This window comes from Ambystoma mexicanum, chromosome 3p, assembly GCF_040938575.1.
Source record: "Ambystoma mexicanum isolate Mex_15411 chromosome 3p, UKY_AmexF1_1, whole genome shotgun sequence".
Taxonomy (NCBI): Eukaryota; Metazoa; Chordata; class Amphibia; order Caudata; family Ambystomatidae; genus Ambystoma; species Ambystoma mexicanum.
Genome location: NC_090925.1, coordinates 833,183,911 through 833,196,500, shown reverse-complemented (window position 1 = coordinate 833,196,500; position 12,590 = coordinate 833,183,911). Strand labels below are relative to the sequence as shown.

Genomic DNA, 12,590 nt, shown 5'->3' with positions numbered 1-12,590 from the left:
TGAAGGCATATGGGAAGATTCCAGAGCTGAGAGAGTCATTCAGTATGGATCTCTCGTGTTCGCCTGCGCAGGTGGACGAGAATATTTCTTTTAGGACACAGGTGGGGCAGTGCTCAAGGGGGGAAGCAAGACAGTTTTCTAGCAGATAGTAGGTCAAGAAACTCGTCTCTGGAGATGGGTCTGAACGAGTTGAAGGTGGGTGGATCTGGGATGGGGTGGAGGGGGGGTTGTAGGGTTGCGTGGTCATTGGGTGGGGAGGAGGGACAGTTTGCTGTTAAGGGCGGACGTCCTATCAAGGACAGTGGTGTAGTAGTGTAGCGGTAGTGAGTCACAGAGCGATTGTAATGGGGCAGATTGCGTAGAGGTGCAAGTGGGTTTGACAAATTCAGAAATTATTTTATGGAGTTTTTGCTGCTGTTTCCACAGTTGAGAATGTGTTTGTTGTAATAGGCTTTTCTGGCATTCCGGATTTTGGCTTTGTAGTTACGATGGTGTAAGGGCAAAGCGGATCTGCTGAGATCTGTTTTAACGCTCGCCATTTGCGTTCAAGAAGTTTATTTTGTTTTTTGGTGTTCCTCAGTTCAGTTGTGAACCATTTAGGAAATGGTCCATTGCGTGAGGAAGTGGGGCATGAGGGGGTGAGAGGAATTAGTTATTCATTGAGCAAGGAGTTGGAGGAGTCGATGGTTAGGGATCTGTTTGGGGTGCGGGGCGTTGTAGGGGATCTAAGAAGTAGGGCTTCGGCTAGGTCGGGGATCTTTACTTTGTTCCAGAATTTGAGGTCTTGGGGGGAGCTCTGGGGGGTGTAGAGGGAGGGAAGGGACTGAGGATGGAGAAAGGGATAACAAAGTGTTCGGACCAGATGAGGGGTATGGGGGAATAGATGAATCAGGTAGTGGGAGCTGAAGATTGCATCTACGGTGTGCCCCCTAGAGTGGGTTGGACCGTTCATATGAAGGGAGAGGTTGAGTGCATAAAGACTATCGACCAGTTGATGGGTCATGGGGTTGGTGGGAACGTCCAACCAGATATTGAAGTCACCTAAGAGAGTCAGAGAGGGGTGATTTACTTGAATGGTAGCTACAGAATCACAGAGGTTGTTTGAGAAATGTCTGTCGTAACCAGGCGGTCTGTAGATGCGTAGGAAGCTGCGGGAGAAAGTCGAAGGTAGCAAGAGTTTAACCAGAAGATATTTGCATGATGGATTGCATGTCTGAGATTCAACGAGTGAGACAGAGAAGTGAGATTTGAAGAGGTCTGCCATGCCGCCGCCTCTGGAAGGTCTATTGAGCGGGATGAGCGAATAGCCGGGGGGGGGATGTTTCATGTGCAACAGGGGCAAAGTCATCGGAGAGCCAGGTTTCGGTTATAAAGACTAGGTCTGCTTTGTCAGAGGAGAGGCGGTCCAAGATGCTGTGTCTGTTTTTCACTACAGAGCGGGCATTAAAAAGGATGCAGTTGACTACTGCGTGGGTTGTGGTCATGGAGGAGGTCATCGGGAGGTGAACAGGAGGAGCTTGGGGGGGGGGTGGAGGAGGAGAGGGGGCAGTGGGACATTCTGGGTTGTTGAGACTGGGAATGGAGGGGTAATGAGGGGGTGGGGTGCCCAAAGATTTTGAGTGGTGGGCCATGGGGTTAGATCGGTTAAATCAGTTACATCGGTGGAGGCTGGGAATAGTAGGCAGGCGAAGGAGGATATGAGAGGGGTGAGGGTAGAGTCGAGATGGGGCGGGCAAGTGGACAGATGGTCTGTGGGAGTGAGGCAAATTCGGTGGTTAGGGATTGGAGAGAGTCTTGAAGGGATTGGGGGGTCCAGAGTGCAGGGAGAGAAGTCGAGAGAGGGGGAGAGGAAGCAGGGCGAGGGGAGATGAACTTGGGGGTAAGGGGGCGAAAGGGAGGGAGGGATGTTTAGTGGGGGTATAAGGAAGGGGTGGAAGAGGGTGAGGGTTTGAACTGGTTGGAGTGCCATCGGGCTCCTCTGGTTTGCGAGTTTGATAGGGAGCAAGGTGTCTTGGGGAGGGGTATTAGGGAGTTCTCAATAGTAGTCAATGGGAGGATGGAGGACGATGAGATTTGGAGGGAAGGGTTGAAGGGAATAGCAGAGGGAGTTGCTTGGCGCACCAGAGAACACCTCTGATTTTAGAGTTGGATGTGGGGTGGTGGTAGGAGAGTGGGCCAGTGGCATTAGGCTGCAGTGAAGTTCGTGGGCGGGTTTCAAGGGTTGTGCTCAGGGCGGGGATGGTGCAGGGGTTTGAGAAGGTAGGTGCTAGAGCGCGGATCTGGGGCTGAGGGGGATGGGTGAGGAGGGGAGGGAGGGAGAGGGGGATTCTAGGAATCAGGGCCGGTCTTATAGGGGGACATTTATGAGCAGGAGTCTCCATTTGTTGTTGTGAAGCTGGGATTGTTGAGCTAGGGGTGGTAGATGGGCCTTAAATCTACTAATCAGGAAGTGTGATAGGCTAATAGGAACAGTTTATGGATAGGGTTTTTTGGACTGGCGAAATACAACACATAGATCTCGTGGGGACGCTGTCAAGATTCGGGAGATTCTTACTGTTAGGGAGAATTCTCCAAAATGGCTAATTTCCCTTATCCCTCAGCAGCTTTGCTGGATTTCTAGGGTTTATTTTTTTCACCTGGTAAGAGTGTGAACCCTTTTCCCACTCTTATATGTGTTTTGCTGTGTGTGATTTTACCAATTGTGTGATCTTGGGCTCTGGAGCCTCACCTACTCCATGGGCATCATTTTGTTGTGTTTTACACAGCACCTTCAGTGCAGTGACACAGGGTTGTCTTTTAGACTTCCCACTGACTCCATTTTTCTGGGACTGACTACTGTCTCCCAGAAACATGTAAAGTTGCCATTAACTTTATTTAGTCTCTTTAAATCACAGACCCAGTACCCCCCATCTTACATGGAGTATTGGAAAGGGTTCATTTGTATCCCGTTTTGTCTGTTTCTCTTGGAGCACTGTTTCGCTCCCTTTTCATCAAGACTTGGCTGGTGGCAGTGGTAACTACCCTATTTTTCATACCGCGGTTATCTTAAATAACCATGGAATTGTTTTAGGCTATTTTATTTGCCTCGAACATAAACCCGCTTGACCAAATATAATTTATTTCGGCTCCGGCTTAGTTTATGCGCCATTTCTTTTTGTAAAAGTCTTTTTAGTGTTTTACTCTGCATGCCAAACCAGGTTTGGTTCCTTTGTTCGCCATCTTTTCGCAGGCTTCTGCACAGAAGCCCTCCTTAAGGCGCCTGCAAGTCTAGGTAGGCAGGATGTGAGGGAGGGGTCTTAGGACCCCTGCCATGGGTTTCCTTGGTAGCCCACGTCGCACTCCTGTTTGATTGGCTGGGTGACTGTCCTTGCCAGGCCAGCCACCCTGCTGCGTGATTGACAGCCAGGCTGTGTCAATGGGGGAAAACTGCATAAAAAGCAGGTCTCTGGGGCTGGAAAGGCATAGTCGCCACTGGAACGAAAGAACCGCTGAGGAGCTGACAGAAGAGGACCTCTACATCGACTGAACTGCCCGGTGAAGCCCTGCTGCAGGTCCGAATCTCCAAACTCCAACGACAGAGAGGATCCTCCAGGAACCTTCTTCCCTTGAGCTGGTGGGACCAACCAGTTTGCCCAAACTTCAAGCCAGGACCCCTCCTCTGGTCGAATTTGCTGTACAGAGCTACAGTGGGCCAGATAGCCAGGAAGGTCGGACCCTGCTTGGGTTTTAAGGAGCGCAGCTTTTATGCGTTGCTTCGCTCTGCTGCTGGTTTCTTCCCTGGGTAGTGCAGGACCCTCCAGTCTTCCTACTTCATGTCAGTCCGACAGTCGCTTCAGGAACCATGAGCCTGCAGGAACTACCAGGAACGTCCGCCTCAGCTACAGCTCCCTCTCTGTTTTAAGGTACTGTGCAAATCCGGTTGTTCATTTCGTTCAGCTGCAGTGAAAGTGTGTGAAATCTTTCTCCAATCTGAGGGCTTGTCCTTCTCTTCTCTTTGAACTAACTTTTCTGCCGACCAACTTCGTCTGGAACTCGTGGCACGAACTTTACCGCAAACTACCCTGAACCGTGTGATCTTGAGCAAAAGACTTTTAGTCTATTGACTTTGGCCGTAAGCCTTTTTTCCCTGATTCTATAATTGTAGTTCCTCTTGCTCAATTACCCTGAGTACTTACCTGTTGGTGTGGTTCAATTTCTGCCTAACTTTGTCTTTCCCTCCCTTTTAAATTTCTGGAGTGCCATTTTGCTCCCACTTCATTTTGTGAGCTTAACTTGTCTGGAACTTATTGGGAGTGGTGTGATGTATTAAGAGTGTGATTTTTAAACTGCTTTACTTTAGGGAGATGTTATACAACTGATGTGTAAATAAATGTATATTCTTTTACTCAGAAACCTTGAGTCGGTGTTTGTTTGAATCATAGTAATTGCTGTAACTATTTGCTACTGCCCACTTGCTCCCACTTTACTGTGTAGTACAGGTTTGCACCAAAGGTGAATTTGTACTGTCACTTGTAGTCTTAATTGTGTGTGGTGTTCCCAAAGAGTACTGCATATAATTCTGCCTAACACTTACAGGAACAGTTTGTGAGTGTTTTCGACCGGCAGAATATAATACAGTAGTAGCTAAGGGGCAACAGTTCTAAGTGTGAGTGAGAGGTAGAAAACAAAACAGTAATCTCTTGGATTTACTATCTGGGTGTGGAACCGGCTAAGGGGGTAGACTAGCGGAATACAACACAGTAATCTTGAGTGCACTATCTAGATGCAGGACATTCTTAAGAGGGTAGAATACAACACAGTAATCTTTGAGCACAGAATCTAGATGTGAGGCAGTCTTAAGCTTGACAGAACACAACACAGTACTATTGAGTGCACAATCTAGATGTAAGACAGTCTCAAGCGGGCAGAATACAGCACAGTACTCTTTGAGCGCTCAATCTAGATATGAGACTGGCTAAGGGGGTGGAACTGGAATACAACACAGAAATCTTTCAGGGCAGAATCTAGATGTGAGGCAGTCTTAAGCCTGGCAGAACACAACACAGTACTCTTGAATGCACAATCTAGATGCACTACAGTCTAAGAGGGCGGAATACAACACAGTACTCTTTGAGCGCACAATCTAGATGTTAGGCAGTCGTTATGAGGGGAGAATACAACACAGTATGTTTGAGTGCACAATCTAGATGTGGGACAGGCTAAGAGGGTAGAATACAAAATAGTAATCTTTGAGGGCAGAATCTAGATATGAGGCAGACTTAAACCTGGTAGAACACAACACAGTACCCTTGAGTTCACAATCTAGATGTGAGACAGGCTAAGAGGGCGGAATACAACACAATACTCTTTGATCGCACAATCTAGATGTGTGGCATTCTTAAGAGGGCAGAGTAAAATACAGTACTCTTGAGCGCACAATCTAGATGTGAGACCGGCTAAGAGGGTGGAATACAACACAGAAATCTTTGAAGGCACAATCTAGATGTAGGACAGTCTTAAGGTGGTGTAATACAACACAGTACTCTTTGAAAGCACAACCTAGCTGTAAAACAGTCCTAAGAGGGAAGAATACAACACAGTATTCCTTGATTGCACAATCTAGATGTTGGACAGGCAAGGGGCAAGGTCTAGGAGTTTATGATATATACTATGTTAACACAGTAGGGTCTGAAATGTTCATTAAGGTTTGACGTAGACTAATGTATAACGGGAATCTACATTTTGTAAGGAGGGGACCATCTCGGCTACACTTGCCTTGTTGGTCGTTGCTGGTTGACGGCTGCCCACTGGCCTCCCCTGCTGACACCTAGCATGAGATGGTTGTTATAACACATGTGATGGTTGTTATAACCTGGAGAGCTGTCAATTCTGGGTTCACAAAGTTATGTATAAAATAGCTCCTGTCCTATAGGACAATCACAATTTACTCATATGAAACAAAAAGCAAGCTTTTCAGCTAATTTGCATACCCATGGTGCATCCCTGTGTGGCTCCGATCTGAGGTGAACTTCCAGTGAAGAGTTCTAGGTGGATCTGTGAATGTCTGGCTTTTCAGCTGACATGGCCTATTTTACTATCACAATGCAGGTAGAAGTGGCAGTGTATTGCTTTTTTGAAACCCTCAATAGTATTAATCGTGAGCTATCTACTAGCAGTCTTCTGTTAGTAATGGTGTAATTGCTGCTCTCAATGGGCTACTAGTGTAATACAAATGTCTTAACGAGGTGTGCCTTCGGCCACGGGATTTATAAGCAGCATCTGTGTCTTTCCATCTGAAATCCTGTTAAAAACAAGCAGCGGTAAAGCCAGAGGTTTTGGCTGTTTACAGGATTATCCACGTACTGCTACTATAGGTTCGCCTACTTAAACTATTTTCCAGCTTTTGCAGCTTTATGGCTAGGCAGTACAATCACTGAGGTGCCTGACAAAGGGTTATCCCTCACCTACACAAAAGTCCAAACTGTTGGCTTTGCAACTGCTTGATTAAGCTATGCTGTATGCTGGCCATGCATGATGGGTCAGCCGTACACATGCGTATTCACTGTCAGTCAGGGCTTTGGACAATTTACAGGCAGAGGACAACTATACCAATAGGATCTGTGGCTTGGGTAAGGCATGTGCCGTGTTGAATCCCGGCCTGGTGACAGCAGGATCGTGAGTGCTAAGTTCGTGAGGTGTTCCCAGTTGGAAAAGAGAGGGCGAGACAAACACCAATTACTATTTCTTCTAGGCATGGGATGTGTTGGCTAGCTGGGGTCTTACTGTCTAATTTGAACCAAGGAAATGGGCAAAGGGCCTTTCATTGAAAAATGGTCTGAACAAACTAAAAGGAGAAGATGACAGTTGCAGCGACGGTTTATGAAGAAAAGCTAAGCTCCATTTAGTGTACTGAATTAGCAATGGGTCTGAAAGTAGTAGAGTTCGGTAAATGCTCTGAAGAGTTCTTATCAAACTGACAGATGCAGCAAGGATGGATTTTAAGACATACCTCTTCTCGCTCTGCTTTCCCTTCTTCCCAGTTGATGTTTCTGCGCCGGTCCCGCTCGGCAGGAGTTGGGGTGTCCTGCCCTTCCAGCAAGTTTCAGAGACCACGCTGCATCTGGAATGACCGGGGCGCCCTCTCCTGATAAACCAGAGTGGCCGCCCTTCCACTCTGCATCTTCTTTTAAGGAGAGCCTCCACAGTGTGATGGTAACACCTTGACCACAGAAGCGCAAACAGTGTAAAACACACAAAATGGCACCTACTGCTGTCATTATCCCCATGCTGCGGTGTTGAAAACAAAATTCACACTTCAAGATGACACCTTTATTTGATCGCATTTCTAGATTTCACAGCAAAGATGTTGCTTCCTCCCCCTCTCACCACTTTCCTGCTAATCTGCGGTTGTGGTTACAATACAGCGGACAACTGTTAGCTGACCCCTTGGTGGCCAGACTTGACTACAGTACCCTCTCCTCAAATGTATTTTCTTTATTCCCAAAACAAAAGGAGAATCATTATTTGAACCTGCAATTCATGGAGATGTTACGTTCCGCTCATTCTGTCTTGGCTGCCTGTGCCAGTCGACAGGATAGTCAATTTCATAAACATTCGCAGCTGCCTCCCTGGCTGGCTTTGCTTGTCGCATTTCCTTCATTACTAGTCGCTCCCCACAGCCTGCAAGAAACTGACATCACTCCTCGTCTGAATAAGCCCTCTGATGATCCCACCATCCTGGCCAACTATAGGCCAGAAGCCAACACTCTTTTCCTGTCCGAAATTGTGGGGAAAATGTCCACCCAAAAACTGATGTGCTACATATAGTGAGGCCAACAACCTGCTGCATGGCCGTTAATCTGGCTTCTGGCCAATCACAGGGACAGGGACAGAACCTGCGTTGCTCTTAATGAGGACCGAGTTGCTACTCTCAGTGGAGAACAATGGTGCCCCAGCAATTCTTGTCCTCCTTGACTTATCAGCTGCTTTTGACACCGTTAATCACACCCATACTCAATTACTTGAAACACCAAATGGGCAGCCAAGATATGACTCTCGAGAGGGGTTTCTCCTCCCTCCAAAACACGAGTCTTCCTGGCTCTTTAATGTTTGTGTTGAACCGTTGGCTCCCCCATGGCCCCATACTTTGCCTCCCTCCAGACCTACACCGATGACACCCAGATAGCTTTTAAGTTGGGAAAGCTGCCTCATGGTGCAGCTATATGTGCCGGCATGCCCAGCATTAATGACGCAATCATCGTCTACTAATGTGCCCTAACAGATCCCAAATGGAAATAATCAGACTCGTTTTCTTTCTAAAGAGTGCACTTGGGTTGTAAGAGTAAACGCTGCGGTGGGTTTGCTGCCACTGGGGAATGGTGGATCTTAAAAGCAGCTGCCCTACAAGTAAATCTATTTCAGTTTCTTCGGGGGTAACTTGCAGTTTCCTAAATATTGAAAATGTGTGTTGTAATTGAAGTGTGTTGAAAGCATCCATCAGTGTGTTAGGAAAGTGGAAGCTGCAAGGGCAATCATGGGCTTTCATTGTTTGGGAAGAAGAGATCCGAAGCTCTGTTACTTCTTGCACATGTGAATATCATATCAGAGGACAATAACTCAACCACTCTTGCTTGGAGCAGTTTCCCGGTTAGGGCGTCTCAGCTATGGAACACCCTGCCTCTCTCTCTGAGATCAGATCACTCCTTCCCCAACTTCAGGAGAAACACCATTTGTTGGCTTTCTGCAAAGGACCAATGACATTTATAGGATGGCATCTGACTTACTGCTGCATACTGGACTCTGTATTATACTGTATTACACTCTTGCCCTGTGCTGAATATTTGTACCTGTACTGTCTGCAAATATGATTATGTAAAATTGTAACCTTATGATCATGTAAACTTGTAACCTTATGCAATGCGCCCAGATACCTCCGGTTCGGAGCGCTATATAAATCACTTAAACAAACAGACAAGTTATGTTCCTTATAGGTCCAATGGCATTTGTACATTATACATGTTTGCCCCAACACAACTAACTTTCTGGGTAAAAATAAATGGGAAATAACTTAAACTTCAAAAGGGGCTTTATGATATTTTTTATTACACTTTATTCCCTGTTGTGGCATGTGTCTCCCTAATAATAATAATGCATGTCTTCTATAGCGCTACACACCCATGGGTCTCAGAGCGCTGAAATACCAGAAGACACTGGCGGGATTCGAACCTGTCACAGCACGCTGCTCACAAACATTAGGGGGGAGCACTTAGCTCGCTGTGCTGTCAGACCGACATAATGGACCGCTATTTATTACATTGTAAACAAGTAATCCTCACATGGATGTACTATGCCTCAATATCATCACTGGCTGTGGAAATATTACTTCTTTGGGGTATATATTGATTGCAAGCGATAGCCAAAGTTAAAATGCACCTTGATATGTTTAAGTGACAAGATGGTTCACATGATAGTTCAGTTTGTTAAGCACTTGTTGCAGAGAGCCGTGTTAACGTGCCAGATCCAAGTAACAAAACATGGCAAGGCCAGCTCAGTCTTTTCTCTGCAAGATTGGTAACTTTTGTTTGTCAACTTCGGTGCTAGTAACTTCTAGTTTTCTACAAAACAACACACCTGCATCAGAAAGAACTAGTTATAAAAATTAACATGGCGCCAAGTATGACACCGAGCTAGAGCTTGGTCCCTCCACACAAGGGTTATTAAAAGTGGACGGACACCACAATGAAGTGCCGCTTCCTTCGGCCCATCACGGCGAAGACCCAGTGAAACCAGCCCTACTGTGACAAGTCCACACAGACCATGAAGAATCCTAACCCACGACTACATACTCAACCAGAGAAGATGGAGTAACGAGGCTCAAGCCTCGGTATCCAAAAATCACTGCTGATGGATAAAAATCTATCAGCAAGAAGAAGAAGACGAGACAATAAAGTGCATAGAGTATGAATCAGCAGAGGTGATTAGGTGGACACATTTAGGTCTGTAGAACCAGTGTGACATCACCTGGCGATGCTGTGATACGGAAAAATCAGTTTATCCCACGGTATTGTACTTTGCGGCTTTTTGTGAAAACGTTTTCCTTCTCAATCTTTTGGAGGCATTGCTTAGCCCAGGCCATTTGAGTGGAAGGCCTCTTAGTCAGGAGAGTGAAGAGGGAAAATGGGACGGTCCCTTCCCCCAACCAACATACAAACTATGGCCGATGAAGTCACGACCCAAGCACCCATGGCGGGAAGAGTTTGCACCTCTGTCCACTGCCCCGGACGTGAACATCCACCGTGACCCTGCTCCACCTACAAATCCTGGCCGCTTCCCACCCAGAACACGAGGAGAGAACCACAATGGAGCTGAAACCGATCACAGGGACCAGCTCGACTAAACGTCACAAACCTACGGCTGCAACCGTGCGCATGGATCAGACACACACCCAAACCACACGAAGAACACGCACAGTGGTACGACTTAGAGGACCATACACACTCACAGACATGCATCGTTATTATTTTTCATATAGGGCAGCAACCGCATCGCAGAAACGCAAGATGCCAGAAGAGTTTGTGTATATGCTTGCAGACGCTTCTTGCAACTAATCCTGAAGACAAGACCATATGGACCAATGCACAAAGAACCGCACCGCACTCCCCACCCCTTGTGGACCTTATACTGTTACATAGGACAGAGCCAAAGTAGGCCTCAAAACCAGAGTCGCCAGGCCCGGATCAGCTTGCATGGAGCAAAAAGATGCTGAGCACACGCAACTGGAGCCAACGCAGCCAAGGTCACAACGTTGCAATCCACATTCCACGCTCCCTCAGCCAAGGCTACACCTGCCATTGCTGCAGCTATCAGAAGCAGAAATACAAATCAAATCCCCGTAATTCTGCCTCAAACACGGTCTCTCAACACGTGACTAGGCCGGCCTGATACGATGCCAAGATCCAACAACGAAAGAAGCACTGGGGTCCCACGTCTGGGACCCAGCTTGCAACAAAAGTTAACAACCCAGACCCCGGTAGCAATGGGAAAGGAGCGCTCTAATGGCGAGTAACAGGACCTGTCCATTGTCCTCCACTGACACATAGTCACACATTGTTGCCACCACCAGGTACATCGCGAGCTGGGAACGACGATGGTCCCAGGCTTGGGGGCTCGCGGATGGACCAATTAGGGCACGGGGGGCTAACCACTGACAGCACCACAACACAACCAATCACTAACTCTCTTGCTGTAACCATTTCCAAGTAGCAATTTTTAGGCACAACCCAAGTGTACCACCTGACCTCTTCTCTACCCATAACCCTTTGCAATATACTGTCCTATACTGACCCAACTACTCGGGGAGCCAACCGGGATTCACGGTAGGTTTGGAGATGAGCTATCGCAGATGATGCATATTGTTACGTCACTCAGTTACAAAAGGGACCTGCGAGCCCACTTGCGATGAGATGCTTTTTTGCAGCCTATGCTCCATGAACTTGTCCCTGTCTGTTTTGTGCAATAAACAGCAGTAACCTATTGCTCTTGTGTGGGCCTCCTACTTCTTTGGGGCACGGAAGGAGTTAGGGCCTTCCCACAGCTGGAGGTCCGCGGACTCCGAGTGCGGCCCTGCCGACCTCCAGAACATTACCCTAACACAGAGGTCTTCAAATTGTGGGGCGTGTCCTCCCAGGTGGGTGCAGCCACATCGCAGGGGGGGGGGGGCGCGAGAGCCCAGCATGAAAAAAAATAATTTTTTTTTTTAGGTTGGAGGAAAAGGCCAGGGGCATCTCACATGGTCGGGCTGCAACATAAAACTGACTTAAAACTGACTCAGACACCAATGAAAAAGTGGCCCTCAGATGTAAATGGATATTCATTCCTTTAGTCACAGACCGTTTGAATAGTACCCACCAAGGTGTTTTGTGTTAAAATGTAAGCAAATGGTGATATTTAAAGAATATTTATTCAGCAACAATGGTCAAAACTAACTAGCTGCATAGTGAAGTAATTCATCAAACTGGCCCACATTGGCCAAAAAAGTGTCCCATTTTGACTGGCCTACTCTAGCATTTTGCATTTTTAGTACGGGCATTGTCCTATTGTCCTATAGGCCAGTCCGAGCCTAGCGGCTCATCCATAATGGCCAAGGGGGCATCCACCCAGTGGCCCCCTCAGCCATTATGGAGAAGCCAGCCAGTGAAACACTGAGCACTCCCTCAGCTGCCTTTTCCAGCTGTGGGAGTGCTCCTGGGCTGGCTAAACTTTCAAAGGGAAACTCTGTTTCCCTTTGACAGTTCAGTTCCCCAGCCGCACATGCTCACTGAACCATGCAAGGCTGAGGGCGTTTGGCTTCGCCAGCTTTGCATAGCTCATTGGAAATGATGGCTGGGGCACTGCATGTGCGAGGGGGAGCTCCTACGCCCCCTCGCACATACGGACATAGCAACCTGGAGCGGGGCATTTCAGCACTGACACGCAGGGCCCTGCAGATGGTATGTTTATGTTAATTTATTTTGTTGTTTTTAAATATGCGTATGAATGCGTGTATGCTTGTGTTATGAGTGAGTGTATGGTGATGGGTGCGCCTATGAATGATAGATTGATTGGGGGGGGTG

The 12,590-nt window shown here is 47.3% G+C and overlaps 1 protein-coding gene across 2 annotated transcripts in view; it reads right to left on the bottom strand.

Annotated features, from left to right (window-relative positions):
* Positions 1–7,122, bottom strand: part of LOC138580959 (perforin-1-like) — a 100,431-nt gene extending 93,309 nt beyond the window's left edge. For both annotated transcript variants that reach the window (XR_011304380.1, XM_069651918.1), the window contains exon 1: positions 6,989–7,122. The gene's annotated coding sequence lies outside the window, so the exon portion shown is untranslated. The remainder of the gene's footprint in view (positions 1–6,988) is intronic.
* Between the last annotated feature and the right edge of the window lie 5,468 nt (positions 7,123–12,590).